General features: G+C 46.4%; 1 pseudogene; it reads right to left on the minus strand.

Annotated features, from left to right (window-relative positions):
- Positions 3,661–4,258, minus strand: Gm18842 (predicted gene, 18842; annotated as a pseudogene).

Here is a 17,538-nt window from a genome sequence, read left to right on the forward strand (position 1 = left end):
TCAGTTTATTTTCTTAAAGCAATATTTTTTTTTCTCTTTTTTTCCTTTACTTTTTTGTTTGTTTGTTTGTTTGTTTTTTACAAACGTCTAATAAGTTTCATTTATTTAATGTATGTGTAGGGTCATCCCTACACATGTGGAGGTCAGAGAACTAACAAGAGTTGGTTCTCTCCTTCACTGTGTGGGAAGTAGGGACTGAACTCAAGTTATCAGGCTTGTGTTTTTCCTAAATCATGGTGGTGGCTGTTCCTGGCTGTCAGCTTGTTCCTGGCTGTCAGCTTGACTCTGTCTGGAATGAACCACAATCCAGAACTGGAAGGCTCACCTGTGATCCTGATCTTGAGGCTGGGAGATACAAGTTTCTGACCTGGAGCTTGGCTTGGAGATCTTGAGGTGTAGTGGCTATGAATCCCAGGAGACTAAGGCAAGGAGATCTGAGTTCAAGGTCATCTGGGAAAAAGCAAATCCCAGATCCAGGTGGTACACACCTTTAATCTGGGCCACAGCTTCTCCTGGAGACCTACGTAAGGACAGTGGAAGAAGGAAGATTCTCTCTTGTTCGCCTGATTGCCTTGTGGGACTGAGCAACTGCTAGATCCTTGGACTTCCATTCACAGCTGCTGCTGACCATTGTCGGGGAGTTGGACTGCAGACTGTACATCATCAACAAATTCCCTTACCATATAGAGACTGCCCAGGAGGAGGAGGAGGAAGGAGAAGGAAGGAGAAGGAGGAAGAAGGAAGAAGGAAGAGGAGGAGGAGGAGGAGGAGGAGAGAGTGTTTAAGTGTGAGGTGACTGGCCATGCAGACCAGTCAGGACCTGAGAGATGAATGCAGGCGCTGTCTTCTTTCTTTCCTTTTCCTTTTTTATTCAGGCCAGGACCCAGCCCATGCAATGTGGCTCCCCATTCAAGATGGGACTTTTCTTATCAGTTAAAGCTCTCTAGCTAGGTAGTCCATACCTACAATCTTAGTACTCAGGAGTTCAGGGTCATCCTCTACATAGCAATTCTGAGGTCGGCCTGAACTACAAGAGAGACTATTTCAGCCACCCTACCTGAATCTCCTTCAAAAGGAAACCTCCCTCAAAAAGATCTCACAGACAGACTCTGAGGTGCATCTCCTGGCTGATTCCAAGTCTAGTTGATAGTCAAGTTTATGATGAAGATGTACCAGCACAGCTCCCCATCAGCACCCCAAAAGGTTCTAAAAGAAGAAGTGAAGATGCTGAGCAGATACAAGTAACAGCTGCCTCTTCATGATGGTGCATGCCTGTAATCCCAGCACTCAACAGTCACTGCAAGCTCAAGGCCAGCCTGGATTATATATACAGTGACTTCCAGGCCAGCCTGATTGCCACCACACATAGCTCAGGAATCTGCTATCTATAACAAGCATATATGTGTGCATAGCTACTGTCTGTCAACACGGAGTTAGCTAAATTCCCAGAAGCAGTGCACATTACAGGAGGAGCGGTGGTTGCAATTCTGGCTCACGTGCACACACCCTTGTAGCACAGAGGGAAGCAACGGAGGCCCGTTGTCTCTGAAGGATGACATCTGTCTTTACTCATCAGTTCACAGGGGAGCTTCCAGTCTTGAAGGAAGACCCCCACCCCCTTGCACAGGAGGCTTTGCTTCCGGGTTCCTTCCTGCATCCTGTTGTCTAGAGCTGGATTCCGGGCTTTAGCAGGAAGGGCACGGATGTTCGCTTCCTGCCAGACCAATAAGCTCCAGGGTATTCTTACTGCCAAGCCCCAAACGAGGTGCGAGCTTGGTGGGCCCTGTAGTTCCAACACAGTCAGGAAAACGCAGGCTCTGGGATCTGCTTGTTTCTTTTTTTTTTTTTTTTTTAAGGATTTATTTATTTATTTATTTATTTATTTATTTATTTATTATATGTAAGTACACTGTAGCTGTCCTCAGACACTCCAGTCTGATCTCGTTACGGATGGTTGTGAGCCACCATGTGGTTGTTGGGATTTGAACTCCTGACCTTCGGAAGAGCAGTCGGGTGCTCTTACCCACTGAGCCATCTCACCAGCCCCCCTGCTCGTTTCTTTATTAGGTCATTTCTTTATAATTAATTAATTAATTAATTAATTAATTAATTAATTAAATTGTGTGTGTGTGTTCTCACATGAGTGTCACAGTGTGCTGAGGTCAGAGGAGGGCTAATGGGAGTTGATGTGTATGTACATGTGTGTGTAAGCATGTGTACCATAGCTCCCATGTGAAGGTCAGATAACAACTTGAAAGAATCAGTTTTCTCTTTCCACCCTGTGGGTCCTGGGGATGGAACACAGATCCTCAGGCTTGGAAGCAAGTGCCTTTACCCATGGAGCCATATCATCAATCCCTAGATGGCTCAGTGGTTCAGAACTGGCCACCTTGGCAGGGGACCAGGGTTAGAGTCCTGGCATCTACATGGCAGATCAAAGCTCTCTAACTCCAATTCCAACGGATCTGATATCCTTCCTCTTCTGGACTCCCCCAGCAGGGCACACATGTGGTATGCAGATATACAACATACATAGGCTCATATACATTAAATAAATAAGGTTACAAAAGTTATTTCTGGCCGGGCGTGGTGGCGTACGCCTTTAATCCCAGCACTGGGGAGGCAGAGGCAGGTGGATTTCTGAGTTCAAGGCCAGCCTGGTCTACAGAGTGAGTTCCAGGACTGCCAGGGCTACCCAGAAAAACCCTGTCTTGAAAACAAAACAAAACAAACAAACAAACAAACAAACCAAACAACCCTCCCCCCACCCCGAAAAAAAGAAAGAAAAAGTTATTTCTGCTGGGTAGTGATGGCGCATGCCTTTAATCCCAGCACTTGGGAGGCAGAGGAGGGCAGATTTCTGAGTTCGAGGCCAGCTTGGTCTACAGAGTGAGCTCCAGAACAGTCAGGGCTACCCAAAGAAACCCTGTCTGGAAAAAAACCAAAAAACCAAAAAAAAAAAAAAGTTATTTCTTGGGTCTAGAGCAATGGTTTAGATATTAAGAGCTGCTGCTACTGCTGCTACGCTTCAACAGGATCCAAGTTCAGTTCCTAGCACCCACCCAGCGGCTCCCAACCATCTGTAACTCCAGTTCCAGGAATCTGATGGCTTCTTCTGGCCACTTCAGGCACCAGCATGCATGCGGTACACAAACATATTTGCAAGTAAAACAACCATAGACAAAAATAAAATAAAATATTTGAAGAAAATAAGGTGGGAAGTGGCTGAGAAAGAGAAAGTTGTCAAATCCAACTCCTCTATACACACACACACAGTCACAATGTACTAATTTTTTTCTAATAAAACATCAATTTTTTTTCTTTCGTCCCCCCACCCCTTTTCTCAGATAGCTAAGCAGTTAGCAAACCCAGAACAGGACCGTGAGGAACTGACAGCGATGTTAGGGTTCAGCAGGATGCTGTTAGAGAGATGCATGCTAGTGTGTCTGCTGGGAGACAGGAGGAGGGGCTTCTGAAGTCTGACAGCCAGAGGTTTTTTTTAGCCATTATAGGGAATCACAGAATGTTTTTCTTTGCTTCTTTCATTCCCTTCAGATCAGAGTAAAACCTCGATTTGTCTAAGGCAGAATATTTGGGGGTAGGACATTTTTCTTTGTATGGCTTCTAGTTTTAAAGTTTTTCATGATCTTGTTGCAATGGCTGTGGCAGAAAGGCCTGGACATTAGCGGGAGGAGGAGATCAATCCATACTGACCGGGCAGCTCGAATGGCAATCCTTGTCCAGGCTGCAAATGTGGACCCCTTATGTGAAGTTAGAATTTCCAGGATACCACTCTCCTGCTTCCTATTTTGGCAACTGCTTGGAGGCCCAATTCCCCTGAAGACTATCTTGTGTTTCTTTGGGACCCTGCTTCATTCTGGCCTCATGAGATGTGTTGGGAATATAGCATTCTTGTTTAGAATATGAATGTCTCCAAAGTCTCAAATAAACTTCAACTTTCTTGAGTACGAATGGCAGTTATGATAACAACATCACTTCTGAAGAGTGTTTGGGGACACATCATTAAAGAAGGCAGGTTGGGTGGAGGACAGGTGCTGGTTCTTGTTGGGTGTTTGATTTCCCTCATGCCTCACCAGAGATGGGCTGGTGGTTTGTGGTCTATGGTTGAAGAAACATTTGTAGGCTATTCTGTGGTTGGCACCTCAGTACGTGGGACCAGCATTAAAACCGCATTTTCTTCATCCAAGTCTTCCTCAGATTAGTTCTTGTTGAAAGTCTCCAGGCTGAAGTATGACATTATTCAGGCAGGCTTGAAAGAAGACAAAGGTCCTATTTGTGTGTGTGTGTGTGTGTCTGGATCTTATTATGTATCCCTGGCTATCATGGAACTGGCTCGGTAGACCAGGTTGGCCTTGAATTTGCAGAGATCTGCCTACCTCTGCCTTCCAAGTGTTGGGATTAAAGTTGTACACCACCATGCCTGGCAAAATGTTATTTCTTAGTATTGTGCTGTATGATTGGTGTGTGTATTGGTGGTGTGTGTATATATGTGTCAGTGGTATGTGTGTGTGTGTTGTGTGTGCATGTGCAAAGGCCACATCCTGACCAAAAGACCATGTTCCATAGTTGTGATGGATGGTGCACAGCTGTAATCCACTTGGGAGACAGAGGCAGGTGGCTCTTTTCCAGGTCCTGGACAGCCATGCCTCCAATGTTCCGCTCCTTCTACTGACTCTTACACTCTTTCTACCCCAACATTCCTTGAGCCTTGTCCCATTTATGGCTGAACATTCCATAGCCATTTATTTTCCCTCCTTTAACCAGAAGTCTGTAGTTAACATTGCCCACTGTCCACTGCTGACCACAGCAGTAATTTATAAGCATGAACGTACATAGGCTTAGGTTTTTCAAAACCTACTTTAATAGGGGTTCTCAAACACTTCGACCCACCTCCTAGCCCACTGTCCAAAGGTAGGGGAGAAAAATTGGTAAATAGGATGTGGACCTGCTTAGTGGTTCTTTAGCCTGGTTCCAACCTCCAGTTGTCAGGATACTGGCAATCCAATAGAGTAGTGTCAGGATAGGAAGCACAAATGAGCTGCATGAACCAGAACCGACAGTCCTGTGCCTGATCCAGCATGAGTCAGCAGGAGAGACCAGGACCAGCTGGAGAGCCTTGCGAAGCTGTGCTCTGTGGTGCCGTCTTCCGGAAAGAGAGGTGGCAACCTCCGGCAGCCCATTCGGCCAGTTTTTTGTTTGTTTGTTTTGTTTGTTTTGTTTTTTGAGACAGGGTTTCTCTGTGTAGCCCTGGCTGTCCTAGAACTCACTCTGTAGACCAGGCTGGCCTTGAACTCAGAAATCTGCCTGCCTCTGCCTCCCGAGTGCTGGGATTAAAGGCGTGCGCCACCACTGCCTGGCTCTGCCTGGGATTTTAACACTGCTGTTGAAGGTAGGAGAAGCTCCAGACTTACCACCAGACCCTGATGGGGGCCTCCGACAGGCCGACAGGCAGCCCACAAATTTGCCCAAGGTGAGGCACGTGATGCAGGGAAAGAGTAAGAGCCCCAGGAGCATCTAGACTTTTTGAAGCCTATAGGACCTACACTGCTTTTGACCCAGAAGCCAGAGTCAGCTGTGAACATGGCTTCTGTTAACCAAGCTGCCCTTGACATTGGTTAGGAACTTCAGCCACTGAAAAACTTTGAGGTGTGCCTCTGGCATCCAAAAGCCAGCCTCTATTTGCCTTTGAATGGCAAGATTTGGAGAGAGACTTCTTGGACACGCCTTCCTCAAAGATTCAAAAACTCACCCATCATCTTTGACAAGCCACTGCGTGAGGACTTGGGTGAGGACCAGCTGGCCCACCCCCAAATAACTGTGCTCCAGTATGTATTGCGGGGCCCCTGACTTGGAGACATGCCAGGAGGCCACATGAGACCTGCGACAAGAGCTGAGTCGACTTGGCTACCTAGTGTCTGCTAAGAAGGTCCAGCTCTGTCAACTTGAGGTCACCTATCTGGGGCACATATTCAAGGGGAGGCGGCCAACTCATGCTGTCAGACTCTCACTCTGCCCTGTGTTCCCAGCCATACCTGAATATACCAGTGAAGACAAATGACATCAGGCAAAATTCTAAGGAGTTTACAGAAGAAACAGAAGGCTGCCGACCTCTGAAGGAGGTTGCTAAGGAACTCATCCGTCAGATTCGTCAAGCTTCACACCTGGCCACTGAAAAGTGAAGGAAATGCTGTGAGGGGCAAGGCACAAAGTATTTTTAGGACACTTGGTTGACCAGGTAATCTTGGACTGCCACCTGCCAGGCTGGGAACTCTTCACACCCCAATCAAGGAGCCACTCCAGAAACCAAAATCAGGGCTCAATGGCCAGGGGCTAGTTGGGAAATAGCTTATACAGAAATAAAACCAGGACCATATGGATATCAGTCTGTGCAAGTTTTTATAGATATCTTTTCAGGATGGGTAGATGACTACCCTACAAAGTAGGAGACTGCTAATGTAGTGGCAAAGAAGCTCCTGGGAGACATCATACTCAGGTGTGGTTTGCCTGCCCTGCCTGGGTCTGATAATGGACCAGCATTGACCAAAATTAACCCTTGAGACTGGCAGTGACTGGGTGTCCCTCCTACCTTATACCTTATATAGGGCTAGGAACACCCCCTATACTTTAGGTCGCCCCACCTTTGAGATCCTATATGGGAGGCCCCCTCCCATGCTGCCTAACCTTCATTCTGATATCGTAGCTGAATATGACCAAAATCATATATAAAATCGTTAGAAGCCCTCCACAGGGTTCAGAAGTAACTCTGACCTGCCATCTGCCAGATTTGTGAGTCTGCTCATCCCCCTACCCCCCATTGCTTTGAACCAGGTGACAAAGTCTGGATTAAGAGAGAAAGCCACGCTGGGCATAGTAGCAACACTTGGGAGGCAGAGGTAGGCTGATCTCTGAGTTCCAGGCCAGCCTGGTCTACAAAGTGAGTTCCAGGACAGCCAAGGCTACACAGAGAAAACCTGTCTCAAAAAAAAAAAAAAAAAAAAAAAAAAAAAAGAAAAGAAAAAGAAAAAGAAAGAAAAAGAAAAAGAAAAAGAAAAAGAAAGAAAAAGAAAAAGAAAAAGAAAAAGAAAGAAAGAAAGACATAGCCACAAGAGTCTGGAGCCTTTCTGGAATGGACCTCACACCATGATCCTGACCATGCCTATGGCTGTTAAGGTGTGCGGGATCAGGATGTGGGTATACCACTCTCATGTTAGTCCTGCCAGGAGAGAGAAGATCCAGCCGTTGAGGTCCCAGTAAAGGGGACTTTCAGGTGAACTGCCGCAAGAGTGATGGAAGGCCCCCCACACCCTGTCGATCCACAGCAGCTGGGACTCAGCGTTCCTGGACCTGCTTGCTTGTTCCTTGTGCTCTGCTTCACCAGCCACTGCCCCCTTTCTATCTGGGTAACCCCAGGGGACGGTGCAACAACCTTGTCAAGTTCACAGTGGCTGGCAAGAAGGCCAATTGCACAGATGGTTCTTAACTCCTGTCTCCCTGGACTTAACACAGAACTGTTGGCTACCAGACAGGGGCTCTGTATTGGAAAGAAGGTAGCCCCAGCCTATCCCCACCTCTGCATCTCTGCAACCGCACTGTAACCCCTACTGTTGTAGGATACCTGCTGTCCCCAGAGAATGCTTGGTAGGCTTGTACCTCAGGGCTTACTCTATGCATTTATGGCCTGGTTGTAAATACAACTGAGGATTTTTATGTTCTCGTACAGCTTGCACCCTGAGTGACTTATTACTCTAGGAAGGATGTCTTCAACCAGGTAGCACTTCCAAACAGTCGGGTTAAAAGGGTGGCCATTACCACTTTGTTACTAGGTTCTCTCCTTGACATAGGGCTGGCTGGCGATGCTGGTGTAGGGGCCTCAGAAACAACTCCAAGGATTCAAGATGGCCCATTACTGAAAGGGAGGAATGAGAAGGCTGGGCTGATTCCAGTTGAGGAGACTAGCCGAAATCTCTGTTCCCAAGAACTGAGCAATTCCAAGCAAGTCCAGCCCTTAGAAGCTGCCCTGCCATCTGGTCTGAGGCAAGGACAGTGCTTCAGCAACAGTTTCCAGACCTCCCCAGCAAGTTTCCAGCTCCCACACCCAGGTAATGGAGTGTTCGTAGAGTTGGACCCAACAGAATAACATAGAAGTCATCTACCTCGAAATTCCCTAGTGTTTTAAATCAGGCCTGCAAGTTCACTTGGTTGTCTCTCTATCTTGATAATGGAAGACCCAAGGATGCAGGACTTTTGCAGAATAAAACACTCTTTGCGTTTACATACTATTTGAGTCTGGGGTGTCATTCTTCAGTGAATCATGGATCCTTACAAGCTGTCTCAACAATTAAGAGCACTTGGTGTTAAAGTTATTCCTCCCAGCCCCATGCTCCCAGAAATAAGACTCAGACTCAAAATGTATTTACAAATACCTTGGGTATGTAGCTAGGCTCTTCTCTGACTAGATATAACTTAATATATAATATTTATTCTAGCCTACATTCTGCCTCAGGTACCATGTGTTTGCCTTGTCACAACTTCATGGTGCATTTTCCCACTTCCTTCTCTACCAGAATTCTTTCTCCTCCTGATGCCCCACCTTCTATTTCCTGGCTAAGCGATAGGCTTTTTAAATTGATAGGATGTTCTCTCTATAACTCAATGTTCTTTCAGAGGACCTGGTTTCCATCATTGCGATGGTTTGTATATCCTTGGACCAGGGAGTGGCATCTGAAGGTGTGGCCTTGTTGGAATAGGTGTGACCTGGTTGGAATGGGTGTGTCACTGTGGGTGTGGGTATAAGATCCTCACCCTAGTTGCCTGGAAATCAGTCTTCCACTAGCAGCCTTTGGATGAAGACATAGAACTCTCAGCTCCTCCTGTGCCATGCCTGCCTGGATACTGCCATGCTCCCACCTTGATGATAATGGACTGAACCTCTGAACCTGTAAGCCAGCCCCAATTAAATGTTTTTTTTTTTTTTTTTTTTTTTTTATAAGACTTGTCTTGGTCATGGTGTCTGTTCACAGCAGTAAAACCCTAACTAAGTCAATCATCCATATAGTGGCTCACAATCATGGATAGTCACTCACATGTTGCACATAGATACATGCAGGCAACACATTTATGCATATTTTAAAAAGATATTAAGAGGAAGAGAAGGAGGAGGAAGAGGAGAAGAATGAAAACTTCTGCTGGAGAGACAGTTCAGTAAAGAGCATTTGGGGCCAGATTCAATTCCCAGCACCTTCACGATAGCTCACAACTGTCTGTCCCTCCACTTCTAGCCAGTCTGATGCTGTATTCTGATCTCTGAGGACACACGGCACACACACAGTGTACACACATGCAGTCAAAACACTCATACACATAAAATAAAATAATAAAAGAGAGCCAGGCATGGTGGCGCACGCCTTTAATCCCAGCACTCGGGAGGCAGAGGCAGGCGGATTTCTGAGTTTGAGGCCAGCCTGGTCTACAGAGTGAGTTCGAGGCCAGCCTGGGCTACAGAGTGAGTTCCAGGACAGACAGGGATGCATATCGCATTCCTTGTCTTTTAAAAAGATAAGATAGTTAGATAGTGTTGGGGTCCAGGAATTGCCTCACAAACCACATGAACACTGATCTCAGTCAGACAGGGATAGTTTTGTAAAATCCAAAATAAATTCAAGACCATCTAGCCCCTTCTCTTCTGAAGGGACTTTCCAAACTTGCAGTCAAAATAACCAGACTAAGCTTGTGGCTGCCAAAACAAAATTAACAGTTCCCAGAAAATTTCCCCTACCCCACTCCACACTGAATTCTGAAAAAAAACACAAACTGCCCTGACTTTGTTGCTAGAATTCTATGTGACATTAATAGTTGTGACATTAATAGCTGACCCATAAGTTCAAAATGTACTGCTGCTTTGCTGACCAATAATAATAACTCACCATAAGGGCAGGCAGAGTGAGTCACTAGGCCAAAGGTAGTCACCCTATGCAAACCAACCAATGCCTGAAAGGGTTACTTGCTACACCAATGAGAATAAGCCAGCTAACCCTGTTGCCTAAATCTGCTTCTTACAAGGTATAAAAAAAGTGTGTTCTTTATTTGTTCAAGATCTCTCCTCTTGCCTGCATGCTGAGGGGGGTCCCCAACGCATTGGATCAATAAAACAACAACAACAACAACAAAAACTCTTGCAATTTGCAGCGATGTGGATCTCTGTGGTCTTTGTGAGTGAGGGTCTTTTGGCAGACTCCAACAGTTTATTGAGCACACACCCAAAGACTGGTTGACCAGGACCATGATCCAGATTTGGGAACTGAACCATGACCCCAAGTTAGATCCTACAGGTTTTGTTTGTTTGTTTGTTTGTTTGTTTTTTGTTTTGTTTTGTTTTCGAGACAGGGTTTCTCTGTATAGCTCTGGCTGTCCTGGAACTCACTTTGTAGACCAGGCTGGCCTTGAACTCAGAAATCTGCCTGCCTCTGCCTCCCGAGTGCTGGGATTAAAGGCATGCGCCACTATGCCCGGCCCTATAGGGTTTTTAAGCCCCAAATCTACAAACATCTGTGCCAAATTACTCTACCAATCAGGATTTAGGGATAGGGGATTTCTTTAAGAACATGTCTTTGTTCTACACTTATCCTGCTCTCATTCATTGGGATATTCAACTATGGCAGGGGACTTGCCTTGCCTAATATTCATGTCTGAAGTTGTCTACCGGGATAGGATTTGTCTTGACTAACATTCATGTCTTAACTTGCCAACCAGGATGTCAATTACCCATGTCCATGTCCCTTTCTGACAAGTAGGATGTCAGTTCCCAGGGAGGTCTTGGGAACTTACTTTATTAGACTGCTACTCAAAATGGAAGTCTTATTCTAAACGGTTTGTCTGTCTTATGTTAGGATTTATCCCAGAGGCAGCTTTTTTTTGTTTTTGTTTTTTGTTTGTTTTGGAGACAGGGTTTCTTAGTGTAGTTATGGCTGTCCTTGAACTCACTCTGTAGACCAGGCTGGCCTCAAACTTAGAAATCCACCTGCCTCTGCCTCCCAAGTGCTGAGATTAAAGGCGTGCGCCACCATGCTCAGCCTATTTTTTGTTTTTATGCTATGAGGATATTGAAAAATAAGTATATTTTCTGTGGGCAGTGTGTGTGCAGAGATGCTAACATATGTGCCCCTTTCAAGTCTCCCCTTGGGAACACTTTTCATAGCTCTTCTGGTTTAGTTCTCAGTTAAGTTTACCTTTTTATGGTACTGCATAAAGAGACATTTAAGAAGCAGGAGAAAGTGGCCTCTCATTTTGAGGATCTCTGGCACTCTGAAGCTGGGAGCAGAGGGCTGTGTTAGGGAGCCCACAGCCCTGGCTGGTGACATTAGCAGGCAGATTAAGCATTTGAGACTGAGATGAAAGAGAAGAGGCAAGATGTAAGAACTGGGAGGTCTCTGGGGCTGGAGATGGCTCAGCAGTAAGAGCAGTTGTTGCTCTTGCAGAGGAGCAAGGCTCTGTTTTCAGCATTCACATGACGGCTTACAACCACTCAAAACTCCAGTTTCTGGAAATCAGTGCCTTTTTCTAACCTCCTTGGCAGCCAGGCATGCACATAGTGCATGTACATAACATACAGACAATTATGCAGACAAATTACATATGACATAAATCAATGTAAAAAACTGGGAGATTGTCGAGTCAGGCCCCAGTTTCTCACTATGCAGTACTGGTTAGTCTAGAACTCACTAGATAGACCAAGATGGCATTATACTCAAGAGATCTGCCTCCCTCGAGCTGGGATAGCAATATGTACTACTGTGCCCTGTTTCCAAAAACCGTTTCTAATAATGCTTTGAGACAGGGTCTTTCTATTTGCTGATGGATGCTTCATACAGCAGGCTGGCCCAAGGCCCTCAGGACCCCTTTCCTTATCTTCTACCTTGCCACAGGAGTATCGGTTTACATATTTGTGCCGCCAAAGCTGGGTTTACAAGCACTCTGGGGACTCTAACTTGGGTCCTCACACTTGTGTGGCACTTGTGTGACTTGTGTCACACAGAGCCACCTCAGCTTCTGACTCTCTTGAGCCAGCTCTAGCTTTTTTTTTTGACAACTTTTTTTGTTTTTTTTTTCGAGACAGGGTTTCTCTGTGTAGCCCTGGCTGTCCTGGAACTCACTCTGTAGACCAGGCTGGCCTTGAACTCAGAAATCCACCTGCCTCTGCCTCCCGAGTGCTGGGGTTAAAGGCGTGTGCTACCACGCCTGGCTTTTGACAACTTTTTATTGATTCTCTGTGAATTTTGTATCATGAACCGCAATCCTATTCATCTCCCCATCTCTTCATATCTGCCCTTTGCCTGTTGTTGCCCTGTGTCATGGAGATCCCACAGCTTAGCATTGATAGGACTGGCCCCTTCACAGGTTCCAGCAGTTCATAAATTGCATAGATGTTGGGGTGGGCCAACTCATAACTCTGGGTCTGGGCCTGGGTGGTAGCTGAATTGGTCAGCCCGCCAGCTCTCCTGCACCCACACTCCTAAGTCAAGCTTTTCAGCACTGCACTGTTAGTTCATCCAGTGCCGCAGCCCACAAACACACCAGCCCTGCTCCCTCCAGGTGTCGAGCTGGAGGGCATTCCTCTCTCTCCCACAGCACCTCATAGCAGCTAGTGAGGGACAGAGCCAGCTCTGTGTATCTCTTGGATGTTAAACATGGTGCCAGGTGGCCGCCCAGACCAGGGGCATCCTCATAGTCTTTGGTGGTAATATGAGCCATGGGACGTTGACCCAGACCCAGACATGGACAACAGTGGTAGCATGGGCTGGGACTTCACCATGGCCTCAGGTGGCATGGCAGGATATTCACATCAGGCTGTTCCTCTCCACCCCCAAGTCTCCAGTTCTACCTCTCTGTTGTGTTCCAACCGTTCGGTTTCTCTTTGCCATCTCTCTACCACATGGCGACTGGCGGGCCTCTCCAGCTCTATCACCACCACCTCCTCCTCCTCCTCCTCTTTCTCCTCTTTCTCCTCCTCCTCTTCCTCCTCCTCCTTTTGTTTTTTGAGACAGGGTTTCTCTGTGTAGCCCTGGCTGTCCTGGAACTCTCTTTGTAGACCAGGCTGGCTTCGAACTCAGAAACCCGCCTGCCTCTGCCTTCCAAGTGCTGGGATTAAAGGTGTGTGCCGCCACTGCCTCAGCTCTACCTTCTTAATAGGGCTCAAGCCAAAGCCACTGCTATTCTCTGGGGGAACCTTGGTAGAAACTGGGCAGAAGGATCAAGCCTGGGTGTGAGCAGCTTCCAGGCTATAGTTATCTTCTTCCTGAAGCCATTACAAGGGTGAGGGCAGACACAGAAGCCTTCTCACTTTACAGCCCCCTCCTGTGTGCAGTGATTGTACCGCTACACACTGTAGCTGGCTCAAGCCCCGCCCTCACTGGCACTGCTGCATTGGTGGCTGAAGTCTCTCCTTGCTTCTGCTGCCTGCTCTAAAGGCTGCCAGGTGTGTCACTCTGGAACCTCCCTCTCTGGTGTCCTTAGGGATACCTTCAGGAAATTCAATCTTCCAGGGTCTCTAGGACAGACTGGACTTTCAAGGTGGCCCCTAAGGCTTAGTTCTTGCTTAAGTCCCTCTCTTGTTCTGTTCTTCCACTTGCCCATCTCTTACTTCAGTGGCCTGGCCTTGGCCGGCAGAGCCTGCTGTCCCTTTCTTCTCCTGACAATGCCTCCTGCTCTGTTCAGGCTTTGTTCAAGCCATGCTGTCCCTGAGATGCCTTCTCAGGTTGACGGTTGTTCTTGGAGATATGACCCCATATTTCAACCAACTCTTGCATCCCATTGGTACCAGAGGCTGAGAACTCACCATGCTTTTCAGGGGCTCGTGAGATATTTATTTATTTTTGATAATCAGAAGGAAAAGGAAGAATTTTAAAGGGTTAAAGAAGGGTTGGAGAGCTAGCTCACTGGGCAAGAGCACTGGCTGCTTTTCAAGAGGACCACCCAGGTTTAATTGCCAGCACCCACATGGTGCTGGTTTACAAGTGTAACTCCAGTTCAGAGGACCCAGTGCCATCTTCTGGCTTCTTCAGGTACCAGACATGCACATAGTACTCAGACATGCAAATAAGCAAAAGGAAAAAAAAAAAAAACCTTTCTTTTTTTCTTCTTTTTTTAATTTGGTCTTCCTTCCTTCCTTCCTTCCTTCCTTCCTTCCTTCCTTCCTTTCTTTCTTTCTTTTTTTGATTTTTGAGACAGGGTTTCTCTGTGCAGCCCTGCCTGTCCTGGAACTCACTCTGTAGACCAGGCTGGCCTCAAACTCAGAAATCTGCCTGCCTCTGCCTCCTGAGTGCTGGGATTAAAGGCGTGTGCCACCACACCTGGCTTATACCTTTCTTTTTTAACATAAAAAAGGCCAAGATAATGTTTTCCCTCTCTTTATAAAACTGTATTATTTTAAATTTTCTTATTCCTTTCCTCCCTCCCTCGCTTCCTTTTTCCTTTTCCTCCTTCCCCACCTTCCTTCCCTTCTCCTCATGCCCCTCCCCTTTTTCATGATGGCCTCAAACTTGGGACCCTTTTGACTTTGCTCTCACTAGTTGACACTACCCATGCACCACTACATAAGGCTTTATTTTATTTTTGCAACAGGATATATACACAGCTCTGGGTAGCCTGGAACTCACTATGAAAACCTTATAATTCTGGTCTCAAACAATTCTGCTTCAGTATATTCTGCCCGTGAAGCGGAAACTTAAGGGTCTTTGGAAAGCCAGTGGTGTTAGCTGGTGTTTTGCAGGGGCAAACACGTGAAGAAGTGTTTTCCTGAAGTGGACACAGGTGAAAGGCTAAGGCAGATGCTTGAAGGAATGTTTCGCTGAAGCAGACACAGAGGAGAAGATGCTCTGCAAGCATGTGAAAAGACACGTGATGAAGGATTCTCTGCTAATGACATGCATGTATGGGTCCACCTTTTATTGCATAGTTGAGCTCCATTTGTCCATATTCTATGGGGAGAGACACACCAAAAAACTTCTGGTGGCCTGCTACAGTTTCTTGTCACTTCATTGGACTCAGGCTGATTGACAGAGTAATGTCAGCTGAGACAGACTCACATGCTAAGACAAGACTGGTGGAGGACACATGATGTTTAGAGGGATATAAATAAGACTCAACAGAAGATGGCTATGGCTGAGCTAGGCTTACTTTAGAGCTAGCTATACAATGCTTGTTGGTCTCACATCTTTTTGCTGATCTTCAATTCACTGATAGAGGTTTTCCTGGAGCTCCTATTGGCCTGGTCCCTTCTACTGACTCCTGCTGAGGCTGAAGCCTGGCTGTCTCTGTTAGGTAGTGCCACCTCTGCTGATTTGTGATTGATATCCCAACTCTAACTGTACTGCTAAAGTGTTTGTGAGTGAATCGAGCAGCTGAAGCTAACCTGTCAACTAAAGTGTCGATTTCCAGACAACACAGACAGAAGTTGCTCCAAAGAACCTTTCTAAACAGATCCACTGCCCCTGTATCCTTTCTTTTCCACTATCTCTAGTGAGTGGTGGGCTACAAGGAAGGTTAAAGCGTTTAAGAACCATCACTAAAAGCTAGAGATATGGCTCAGCAGTTAAGAGCACTGACTGCTTTTCCAGAGGTCCTGAGTTCCATTCCCAGCAACCACATGGTGGCTTGCAACCACATGGTGGCTCACAACCATCTATAATGGGATCTGATGCCCTCTTCTGGTATCTCTGAAGAGAACAATGGTGTGCGTGTGTGTGTATAGATACACATCTTTTTTAAAAAGTTATATTTTAAGAAACCATCATTAAAAGGTTTAAAAAAATAAAATTACAAGCCTGTCTACCACTGAGTCCACTAGAAATTTCTTTTTTTCCCTGTTTTTTCAAGACAGTTTTTCTATGTAGATAGAACTTGCTCTGTAGACCTGGAACTTGCTCTTTAGACCAGGCTGGCCTCCAACTTAGAGATCCACCTGCTCCTGCTGAGGCTGAAGCCTGGCTGTCTCTGTCTGCCTCCTGAGTGCTGGGATTAAAGTCTTGTGCTACCATGCCTGGCTTGGCCCAGTGTTTGTCTTAGAGACTCTGCTTTTCATCTTAAATATTTTATTTTTTATTTATTTTATGTATGAGTACACTGTCGCTGTCTTCAGATACACCAAAGGAGGGTATCTGATTCCATTACAGATGGTTGTGAGCCATCATGAGGTTGCTGGGAATTGCACTCGGGACCTCCTGAAGAGCAGCAGTCAGTGCTCTTTAACCTCTGAGCCATCTCTCCAGCCCCTGCTTTTCATCTTAGCAGCCAGCTCCACGTTCATGGGTTGGCTGTGAGAACTAAAGGATGGATGGAAAATGCTTGTGGAGCTTTGAGGTGAGGACGGGCAACTTAAAAATAGAGACAGGTGGCTGTGACTGCTTTCTTTTGGTAACAAGATTACCTTTTATAAATAATATCAGAAAGGACAGATCCCAAAGTGTTTTGCAGGGCTGGTTCTTATACCTGGAAACTAAACTAGATAAAGCACGAGGCCTTAGGAAGACAGACTTCTTTCACTTAGGTCACTAGTTGCTTTGGACTATTTTATTCCCTTAGAATAGGTTCTTGGATAGAATCTAGTGCTAACACTAATCATCCTGCCTCAGTTTCCAGAGTGCTGGAGTCAGAGCTTCCTGCCACCACATCCAGCCCTTCCTTCCTTCCTTTTTTTTCCCCCTTGCCTATAAAGACCTACCTGCCTGCCAGTGCAGGGGTGAGAGGCGCGCTCCATGACCCCTAGCATCTTTTTAGGTTTTACATGGTAAGATGTAAAGGCCATTTCCTTGTCCTTTTCTTTGTGTTCCTGGGCCTAGCAACCTTCCACTTCGTGGTGCATCCGGCATTCATCCGTCCCATGAGCATGTGGCTCTGCTCAGTCCAAGAGGTGAACTGAAGGGCAGCCAACCGTGGGAGAGCAGTGCTATGGAAAGGGACTTATATTTCCCCAAGGTGAAATCTCTCCCAAGTCATTCCGGAGACTACGTGTGAGTGTGTGTATGTGTGTGTGTGTGATTTCCACCAGTGACTCTTGTCCTCTTGGCATATACACTTCGGAGAATGGTTTCCTGTGGGTCGGGTAATTTAATAGTTTCCTTACTCCCAAGGGGCTGAAACTGTTTCCTTTTTATAAACTGAGGATGTCTAAGTTACCCGCATTAGTAGCAATCTTGTTCACTGCTGCATGTCCAGAGTGTCAGCTCTTGTAGCACATAGTAGGTGTTAAGTGTGAGAATGACTCCATGAATGGTGCCTTCTTTGACTGTGGTGTGCCTCCCCGACAGGGAGGGAATAAAACCCACTTCTAGACCCTCATGGTCTCTGGCATCCTGTAATTTGGATCTCCAGGCCTCTGCTTTGTTGTGGACGACTAACCAAAGGCTAAGGGAGGACCTGTTTCTCCAGCTGGCCCTGGCAGGACCCCAGGTTGCCTCGACCCTACAACCTTTCGAGGTTCCTTCTCCAGGCTTACCGGGAGCCTGAGACCTGAAGGTGTCCCTC

This window comes from Mus musculus, chromosome 19 (assembly GCF_000001635.26).
Source record: "Mus musculus strain C57BL/6J chromosome 19, GRCm38.p6 C57BL/6J".
Taxonomy (NCBI): Eukaryota; Metazoa; Chordata; class Mammalia; order Rodentia; family Muridae; genus Mus; species Mus musculus.